The sequence below is a fragment of the Zingiber officinale genome, chromosome 1B (assembly GCF_018446385.1).
Source record: "Zingiber officinale cultivar Zhangliang chromosome 1B, Zo_v1.1, whole genome shotgun sequence".
Lineage (NCBI taxonomy): Eukaryota > Viridiplantae > Streptophyta > Magnoliopsida > Zingiberales > Zingiberaceae > Zingiber > Zingiber officinale.
The window spans coordinates 85,969,043-85,980,141 of record NC_055986.1 but is presented as its reverse complement, the minus strand read 5'-3'; the positions used below and the strand labels follow the sequence as shown (position 1 = coordinate 85,980,141).

At 40.8% G+C, this 11,099-nt stretch overlaps 1 pseudogene; it reads left to right on the top strand.

The window, feature by feature from the left end:
• Positions 1-2,148: 2,148 nt before the first annotated feature.
• Positions 2,149-4,105, top strand: LOC121976217 (annotated as a pseudogene).
• The last annotated feature ends 6,994 nt before the right edge of the window (positions 4,106-11,099 follow it).

Genomic DNA, 11,099 nt, shown 5'->3' with positions numbered 1-11,099 from the left:
TCGTAGACTAGGTATTCAACTAGTATCTTGTTAGTTGACTAGTTATCCTCTGGGTAGTTGTATGAAAACAATATTATCGACTTCCAACATTTTGAATAATTGTACAAGTAGTGGAAAATTTGTATAAAACAATTATAATTCAACTAAGGCTATAAATGAATTCTTGAACAATCTTGAACACAGATATATTCGACTCATTAATATTCATGAATAATATTTATAAATAATATTTGTAAACAACGTCGTGAATAATATTTATGAACCATGTTTATCACTAAAACTTTTATCAATATATTACATAAACAACTTAACTTTCAAAATAAACAAATAAATTTATATTATCAAACTCAATAATCAACCAAATAAATTTAAAATGTAAAAATTTCAAACAATAAAAAAAACTTGAATTGACAACGTGCTAACATCTAAATGAATAAAGTTTATCCTAAATTTGAACTAAGCTCAAGATCATTAAGAAAAAAAAAATTAAGTTAAGTTTGAACAATCATTTCAACTGTTTAATTCATTTTAAGTTCGATTTAACTTGACTCGATCAGTTATCTTATCAAACAAAGTTGAACACTATAAAACCTGACTCGGTTTTATTGGTTTATAATCCTATTCAACCATAAGTTGATCAAGGGTCCCCGATGCTCGTGCATATTCATTCGTATTAAGTATATTAGTATGAGAAGTAATAAATAGAAAGAACAAACACGTTAACATGGATATTAAAGTCTTTTGATCTAACTTTCGTTAATTACTAATTTCAATTCCATTACCTAATATTTTGCCTTTCTTCACAAAGTTTATTTATATTTATTTTATTCTTTTTTAAAAACAAAATTATTTTTTTTAAAAATCATAGTTAACGTTGCATATTCATTGATAATATAATTTATTATGCAGGGGAAGAAGGACGTACGGTGTCATTTGTATGGGCCAATGGTTCTCATTCTCGACTGGACACACCAACGTTAGTTAAAAACTTAAACGAGTCTAACCTCCATTAGGATAAGTAATAGACAAGGATAAGGGAACGCACTTTAAGTCCAAGAATGAAAATGGGGTTGGGCAGGGCGGGAGCAGATTTGTCATCCCCATCTCTATCTTGTCTTTATTTTTTCGAGTTTAGAGAATCTCCGAATCCAAATCCACGGAGATCAAATTTCCATCCCCGTCCCCATCCCTGCTCCATCCCTAAATTTAATTTATATTATTATTATTATTTTATCATTATTATTAATGATAATATTAATATTAATATTAATATCAATAATAATAATATTATTATTAATATTTTCAAAATTTTTAATATTAATATTAACACTATTATTAATATTTTTAAAAAAACTTATTATTGTTTATTAATATTAATAATAATAACATTCGGGGCGGATTCAGAGATGAAGATAGTATTCTCATATTCACCCTGAATCCACCGCATCTATAAAAAATCAGAGATTCCTATCTTCATTTTAGATTTTTCTCGCAAAACTCCAAATTTACGAGGAAAATTGTGATCGCTACTTAAGCCTTGAGTCCTTTATGCTTGATGACTTGATTGCAATGAGCAACGGTGGTTGGATTCAACCACTCCTGTCCTCGGGATCGAGTGCGACGTTAAATAGAAGAATGAGTTTTTTAAGTAACGGAGATTCGATCCTTACACAACATGAATAAATATTTATGAATCATTCAGGATGCTGGACTGTAGTGTACTTCCTGAATGATGACTAATGAAAAATTTTCATGGTACTGCACCTGTGAATTAATAAAAGGTAAAAATACTTAGACCTTAACTTTCATAACTAACTTGAATTTATGTGTTCATCTATGGGTAGAAATCAAACAGTGAATCAAACTATCATTAGTTTAAAGGGTTTTTTGAATTCTAATTTTGTTTAGATATTTTTATGATACCCTTACTTCAATTTGATACTGATTTTCTATCCAAATTGATCCTCATTTAAAATTAATTGTTTGAAGTTTCAAAACGACAATTTTCCAGTCCACTGTTTCATCGCAAATTAGTTAGTTTAATCGATCAATGGATCCTCGACCGACAGAAAAGGTCCCTGTCGCTACAAATGTGATTGATCGGCGACGGCTATGGCTCAACAAATCCTAAGAACATCTCTATATTTTCCTTATCGAGTCATTCAAAGATCGAGCTCACGTCCAGATCGCCCAGCTGTACCTATATCAGCTTCCTCTCCGATTATCTCTTCCCCATGCAAAAATCGAACCCGGTAATCCAATATAAATAAACTTCTCCTTCGATTCCTAGTTTGCTTCAGCCATGGCGGAGGATCGCTGGAGGAGTCGCCATTTGCTCCCAGTACTATTACTCTTCTTCCTCTGCTCGTCTCTGGCCCCCTGTTTTGCCAGTAATGGTAACAGAGAAACCATCGAGATCGGGATCGGGATCGGTCGGTCGCACTGTCCACCGCCACCTCGATCATCGCCTCCACCGCCACCTCCACCTCCACCTCCACCTCCACCACCACCGCCCCCTCCACCTCCACCTCCACCACCACCGCCCCCCCCCCCCCCCCCCCCCCCCCCCCCCCCCCCCCCCCCCCCCCCCCCCCCCCCCCCCCCCCCCCCCCCCCCCCCCCCCCCCCCCCCCACCCACCCCCCCCACCTCCACCTCCACCTCCACCTCCACCGCCACCTCCACCTCCACCTCCACCACCACCACCACCTCGCGAGCCGCAACCGTGCGACTTCGTGAACGATCTCCAGTACCGAGCTTATTTGGTCATCCAACAATTCAGGAGAACCATCACCTGCGATCCCAAGAACATCACCGGAACCTGGGTCGGAACCCGGATCTGCTCCGACGGCAAAGGCCATGGGTTTGATTATCATCATAAAAATTGGAGTTTTTAGTTGATTGGATTTTAAAGATTGAATTTTTGGTGAATTCTGTGGCAGATATTCCGGTTTCTACTGCGAAGGGCCGCCGGATAAAAGGAATATGCCGACGGTGGCCTCCGTCGACTTCAATGGGTATCACCTGGCGGCGCCGACGGTGCGCGGCTTCATCGACGATCTCCCTGATCTCGCCATTTTCCACGCTAATTCCAACCGCTTCGGCGGCACAGTGCCGGATCTCTCCCGCCTTCCCTTCTTCTATGAGCTCGACCTCAGCAACAACGTCCAAACCGGCTGCTTTCCCTCCTTCGTCCTCCCCCTAGTCAACCTCTCCTTCCTCGACCTCCGGTATAACAACTACTCCGGTCAGGTTCCCTGCGCCGTTTTCAACATCCAGACGCAGGTGCTTTTCCTCAACAACAACAAGTTCAACGGCCAAATCCCGGCCAACCTCGGGAAGACTCCCGCGAATTACATCACCTTCGCGTTCAACTACTTCACCGGGCCGATCCCTCGGTCGATCGGGCAAGCATCCAATACTCTGCTCGAGATCCTATTCCTCGGCAATCAACTCTGCGGCTGCCTGCCGTACGAGATAGGGCTGTTGAAGAAGGCAACGGTGTTCGACGCCGGGAGCAACCATCTCTCCGGCCCGATCCCGCTCTCGTTCGGGTGTCTGAAGAAGGTGGAGCAGCTCAATCTTGCCGGAAACTTTCTCTCCGGCGAGGTGCCTGATGCCGTCTGCCAACTGGCGAATTCCATGCACGGCCTCCTGGTGAACCTCTCGCTCTCCGACAACTACTTCACGTCGGTGGGGAAGTGCTGCGTCGATCTGATCAAACGTAATGTGTTGCACGTGGAGAAGAACTGCATTCCGGGATTGCCGGGACAGCGGCCGGCAGCAGAATGCGAGCGGTTCTTGAAGCAGCCGAAGCCCGTGTGTCCCGGAGCGCAATACGTCCCCTGCCGGCTCCCGGCGAAGGAGGACGCTTGGGCGGTGGCAGACGGGGAGGCGGATAGGGCGCCAGTGGCGTCCGGGTACGCGACTTACAAAGCGCTGCATCCGCCGGAGAGGAGGAAGCCGTAGATTCTCCATGACGTGCCCAACTATGATTGGTGCTTGTCTGTGTAGATTGTTCTTTGTTCAGTAACTCTGCCGGTATATTATTTGGACGCAATGCATAATAATGCCATAAATATTTAATTCTATCATTTGTAAGTTAAGTGCACGATCAAAATATATATATATATATATATTAAAAAATTTATTATTCCAATATTCTGTTTTTTTACCTCCTCATCGGTTAAATTGCCTCCAAATGGAGGTCTCCTTTAGTCCAGAATCTCTAGATTAATTTAGACTCTTATTTATTTATTGATGGGATAAATTGTACCCTATTTATTAAATAGATGAGGTTTAATTTATCCTACTAATAAATTTGCAGGATCTCCTTAGCTCAGAAAATTTTGGATTAGAGGATTTAATCTCAATGAAGAGGAGAGGACACTTTCAACATGATTAATTAAGGTTGGCAACTCTTATACTTCAAAATTAATTCGTGTCTAAACCCTAGTGAACTAGTAACTCACTACAAAATTGACTTATTCCTGTTGAATCGTAAAGATGTTGGAGAGGGGATGGGTTGAATAGTATTCGTCGATTTTTTCAGAAATTAAGAATACACAGTGGAAAAGAAACATGAAAGTATAAACACAAACACAAGTAATTTTTACTTGGTTTGGAGCTTTCGACAACTCTTTCTCCAAGGTTTGCATTCGTTGAGTGCTTTCGTTGGGCAATCACTATCAGTTCGAAAATGAGTTACAAAGATTTGAGTACAAGAACTAGAAAAATAAAAGAACAATAGAAAAGAAAGAACAGAGTTCCTTGATCGTTGATTGTCGGAGTAGCTTTTTAGGATCGTCGAAGTAGCTTTTTAGGATCGTCGGAGCTTTCTCGGAGCAACGTGTAAAAATGAAACTTGTAGCAAATGCTGTAGTGAAGTTGCTGGTCAAAGGCTGCTTTTATATGCCCGTCCGGGCACCTAAATCCCTTCTCGGGGTGTTTGGATCCCCTCCTAGGCGCCTGGACTGTGTTGATGTGGCAAACTCTCATCGAAACTTCATTCTCGAAGTTTATCCACCTCCGGGTGCTCGGACCTGCTCTGGGTACCTAAACCGTTGACACGGGTTCGTGCAGTTGTCGCGCTCCAACTCAGCTTCTGGATGAAATTTCTAGTCCAGGCGCTCGAACCTTGCGAGTGCTGGCCAGGCACTCGCCCGACAAAGCTGGTCCGGGTGCCCGGACCAACTCCAGGTACTCGGACCAGCTTCGGGTGCCCGAACCAACTCCAGGTACTCTTTTTCAGGCATGTCTTTCCTAAAAAAGGTTAGTCGAGACAACCAAAATATGTGTATCTTGCAAAATAAAGTTAGCGTAATAAGATGGTAGTAGTAATTAGATTCTATCTTCTCAAGATCAGAATCTAGTCAATGTCTCAGCTTAGGTTTTCCAAATGGACTTAATCTGCACCGATATCTACTATTCCCTCAACCGAGAATGCATCCTCACTGGATCTCTCCTCCAGTTGCTTACTTTTTACTTACCAACTGCAGTCACTTGACTTGCCTTTAACTGAATAGGTCTTCCCGCCAGTTGTCAAGTCCGCAGTCCCAATTGGATTTCGACCGATTGTCAGGTCTTGCGGACCTAATCGGACTTTCCACCAGATATTGGGTCCCGCGGACCTATATGGACTTCACACTAGCTATCGGGTCCCACAGACCTAGCTAAATTTCAACCCGGTGTCAGGTCTTCCAGACTTGTCAACTCCTACACACTTGGTTAAGTAATTAGATCACAAACACTTTAATTTTAATCCACTTATCATTCATCAAAATCTGAGTTAGATCATTAGTGAAAATTGCACTAACAATCTCCCTCTTTTTAATGTAATAACAAATTGGGTTAAAGTTAGAAAGAAACAATATTGAAAGATGATATGCATAAATGATCTAAGTTAGTTTTGAATTTGATTTATTTGATCAAATTTGTTTGTTCTTTTTCTACATTAATCCTTACCCTCTCTCTTTGGCATTTATAAAAAAAAAAACTAAGGTAAAAGAAATACAATCATAAGATAAATAATGCCAGACATTAATGCAAAATATAACTGAAAGTAAATACTTTGTAGGTATCGGACTTAGGGAGAGGTTTGACCAAAAGTTTAGTTTAGCAAAAAAAAAAATTTACAAATATTTTTAAGAGCATTTTTGAAGTAAAACTTTGTCAAAATTGTGTTCCAAACAAGGCTTTGTTAAAAAACTTTTAAGTAAATTTCTTTAAAATTTTCTAAGTAATTTGTTTCCAAAATTTCTATGTAAACTTTTTAAAAAGATTTTCAAAAATAATTAAAAAAAATTCTAAGTGAACTTTTTTACAATTAGGATTTTTAAAAATAATTGTGAGAAAAAATTTCCTAAGTAAATATTTGCAAAGGAACAATATTTGTAGTAAATAATTTCCAACAATTTTCTAAGTAAAAATTTTTATAGTAAAAAAAATTTCTAATAAAGATTTTCAAAGTAATTTTAAACAAAAAAATTTCAAATTAATTTTTAAGAAAGATTTCTCAGAAAGATTTTTAAAGTAATTTTAAAAGTACGGATTCAAAATAATTTTCTATGTTTTTAAAAATGATTTAAAAAACTTTCAAAATTATGTATTTCTCAAGGCAACTAATTTTCCATGATGTTTTCTAGGTAAAGCTTAATTTTTTTTTTTCAGTAAATATTTTAGAATTTTTAACACATGATTTGAAATTAAATCCTCTCCCTGAATCTAATATCTTTATTTAAAATAATCATTCAATTGCCAATTGTTGGTGCAATCTTAGGTCAAGGTTGACCTGGTTGACCAGACTCGAGTTGACTTGACTCAAGTTGTGTTTTGATGTTTGACGAGTTATGTTTGACGATGTTTGACGAGAAAAGAAGTTCTATTCTTGATATGGGACAAGAATAGATGTTTGGGAGATTATTGGTGCAACCGTAGGTCAAGGTTGACCTGGTTGACCTGATTCGGGAAAGAGTCCAAGTATGGAGACTTGGCAATGGAAAAGTCCAAGTGTGGAGACTTCGCACTGGAAAAGTCCAAGCAGGGAGCTTGGCACGCGAAAAGTCCAAGTGTGGAGACTTGGCACGGCAAAAGTCCAAGTATGGAGACTTGGCACTGGAAAAGTCCAAGTATGGAGACTTGGCACGGAGAAGTCCAAGCAGGGAGCTTGGCACGAGGGAAAGTCCTAACTGGATGTTAGGCGTTTGGAAAGTCCGTGAGTGAAGCCAGGCGGTGGGAAAGTCCTAACTGGATGTTAGGCGGTGTGGAAAGTCCCGTGAGTGAAGTCGCAATGGGAAAGTCCTAACTGGATGTTAGGCGGTTGGAAAGTCCTGGTGAGTGAGGCAGGGGAAAGTCCTAACTGGGATGTTAGGCGGTTGGAAAGTCCTGAGTGAGGCGGTGAGAAAGTCCTAACTGGGATGTTAGGCGGTGTAAAAATCCTGTGAGTGAAGCCGGGGAAAGTCCCGTGAGTGAAGCCGGGAAGAGGAAAATCCAGATAGATCAAGGATGATCGGACATCGGTGTTGAGGAAAGTCCAAGTAGGTCAAAGTTGACCGGACACTTGGCGAGGAATTCTAGCAGGTCAAGGGAATGACCGATGCTAGGGATGAAGTACCAATAGGTCAGGTTGACCGGATATTGGTTTGGAAGGTTTGGGACTTGGTTTGGGCAAAATCCATTGGATCGGTCTGCAGACCGATCGATATGTTGTATCCGATCGGTGCGGTGACCAATCGATAACAAACAAAATCAGAAATCAGGACCGATCAGTGCTGGATCGGTCCCCGGGACCGATCAGGGACGCTGGGATCGGTCCGGGGACCGATCAGATTCCACACAGAGAGTTGGGCAACTCTCTGTGAAGCCTTCTGATCGGTCTGGGGACCGATCAGCACAGGGCCTGATCGGTCCCCGCGACCGATCAGGCAAGCCCCAGAAGTGCGTAGCAACGGCTAGTTTCTGCTGTGTCTTCTTCGCAGGTATAAAGGGGTCGAGGGCTGCTGCTGCGATGACTTCTTCTTCTTCCTTCCTGTTGCGAAGTGCTGTTGTGCTTGAGCTTTGTTGAGCTCCTCCTTGTCGAAGCTTCGCGTGAGCTTCATTCCACGACTGGATCAGCTGCTGCTGAGTTGCTTGTTGCATCTGTCCGTGAAGTTGCTACTTCATCCGGGACCCCAGTCGACGAGAAGGCAAGCTACTGTGTTTACATTCCTGTTGTATTTTGTTCTTGCTATTCTCTTGTACTCTTAGCTTGCTGTTGCAAGTGATTGTGGCGAGGTTTCTTCACCCACAAGGAGTTTGATTTAGCCGGTTTTTCCGGGGACTCATCCACCGACGGATTGATAGGCTTCGTCCACCTTACGGACACGCCGAGGAGTAGGAGTTTCATCTCCGAACCTCGTTACATCCTTGCGTAGAGGTTTGATTTCTTCTCCTGTTTTCTTTCTACATTTAGTTTCCGCTGCGCTAACCCTAGTTTGTAGAAAGAAACGCGAGCAATTGGGGTCGGCTATTCACACCCCCCTCTCTAGCCGTACGAAGAGATCCTAACAAGTGGTATCAGAGCAAAGGTTTGCTCTTCATCGGATTAACACCCGGGGAGCACGAGCTAGAGGATGGATCTACTCGGAGAAGATGTCACCATTCCACCATTCTACGAATCCGGTGACTTCGCGTATTGGAAGGTAAGGATGAAGTACTTTCTTATAACTAACATAATGAATTGGTTTTGTGTACAAGAAGGTTTTATTCCTCCGGTGGATAAGGAAGGAAAACCACTTGAGAAGAAGGAGTGGACAAGAGAACAAATTCACAAATCCGAAATCAACGAAGAGGTAACGAGAATAATTGAATTTTCATTGCCTACTAACATCTTGTGTAAGATAGGTTACAACAATGCCAAGGAATTATGGGATAACTTGGCCAAGTACCATGAGGAGAGCTCCACTTCAAGCCATGAAGAGGAGCCTAGTGAGCCAAGTAGCTCACATCATGGAGGGAGCGAATTGGGAGTTGAGGGCTACTCAACATCCAAGGAAGAAGAGGAGGAGAGTTCCTCTTGTTCAAGATCGGAGCAAGAAGAAGATTCTACCTCCGGAAGGGATGAAGAAGAAAGCTCATCTCCATCCACAAACCTAGGTAACTCAAACACTTTAATTTCGAGCAAATTACATATATTATGCTTTGAGTGTAGGGAGTATGGACATTACAAGAGCAAATGTCCAAAGAGAGTTAGGAAGACTCCACCGGCGCCTAAGGTCAAGGAAGCCGGAGGCCCGATACGCAAAGGCAAGGAGCACGTGGTGTGCTTCCAATGCAAGCGAAGGGGACACTATAGGAGCCAATGTCTGAGGGGGAGGCAACCTCACAAGGACAAGAAACCAAGCACATCAATAGGGGGGGCTAAGGCAAACCCTAAGGTAATCTCTAAGGTTCATTATTGCAATTCTAATAAAACTCATGCTAGTAGTTTTGTTGCAATTGTTAATAATGATAAGCATGTTAACTTTAGGAACCAATACATGTGCTTAGGAGCCAAACATGTTAGCCTAGGTAAGGATAACACTAGAAATACCAACCCTAGGATTAACGCTTCTAAAGTTAAGGAAAACCTAGGTAGAAATCCCAAGAAGACTAGACACATACCTAGGAATATCTCAAGAGAAAATGACAAATTAACACTTGAGGTATTAGAGAGGGAAAATCAAGTCTTGAGGTCAAGACTTGATAATTTAGAAAAGGCTCTTAAAAACATGGAGAAGTCATCTCTAGGGTTTAAGAGTCAAAAACCCAAGTCCAAGGACAAGAAAGGTTTGGGTCACAAACCTAAGTCCCAAGTGGTCAAGCCCACTTATCATAGTGTTCCATTCGATTATGGAACAAAACATAGGGCTAGGAAGACCACCACCAAGGTCACAAGGGGAGTCACCCCTAGAGTTGATCTTGATGAGTCCCAAATGACCAAGGCTTCAAAGCATAAGAGGGTCATTAGGAGGGTTGCTAGGGAAGTCATCCCTAGTGAATATTTAGTGAACCCAATGAGCTCACATAGATATTGGGTTCCTAGGAGCATCTTCTCTACCCCATAAATGGGTTAGAGAGTGTCAACTCCAATAAGAAGGGTAGTTAACCCAACTTTGAGGAAATTGACACTCAAGGAGCATTTTCAAGGTTTTGTGAACCTTTGAAAATGAACTGGAATTATCATTTACTCCTTGGAAGAGTAAAATGTGCCATTATGGAAAAGAATGATTTTAATTGGCACAATTTGGGAAAATCTAGAGAACTCTCGAGGAAAAATGAAACATGCCAAGTTTTGAGGATAAATTTGATCTTTAAGTGGCATGAATTAATCTAGAGTTCAAGAAGTGTCAAAATTAGGATTTTGGCATTTTAGGGCAATCAAGGGTTAAATTTTAGGTTAGCAAAGTGGTTAAGGATACTTAGATAGGTAATCTAGGTATATTTATTTATGCTAAATCTTGCCATGATTGATTGCCCTCACATGTCATGACATCATGTTTAGTTTTATTATCATTTGAAATGTCATGATAATGCTTAGGCTAGTTCATATGTCATGCTTTATTTAAGTTTTCAAACTTTATGCCATGACATCATGACATTGGCACATGTTTTTACTTATGATATCATTATATGCCATGTCATCATCTCTTGCATTAATAATCAATTGAATTGATTTAAGGATGAAAAATACATTTTGATATTGAGATCAAATTTGTGTTTAGAAAATGCATGAGACCTTAGTCTAAGATACCTAAACTCATATCTCACATCAAAATTACCATGGATGTGTTTGATACACTTTAGATGTGTGTGAGATATTAGGATCATGAATTAGGATCAAGGTGCATAGTTCTTGTACCTAGATGAGCCTAATTCAAGAAATGGAGGATCATAGGGAAAGCTTGTGTACAAGTCATGTACATTTAGCCCTAAGATTATGGTCCTAAATTAAAAGGTTTAAAATCATTTTGAAATTGATTTGGAAAACCTTGATGAAGCCATCTTAGTGATTGCATTCATCATTGAACATTGTGATACAAAGTTGAGTTAAACTTGAACTATTTCAAAGTTTTTGAACTTTGTA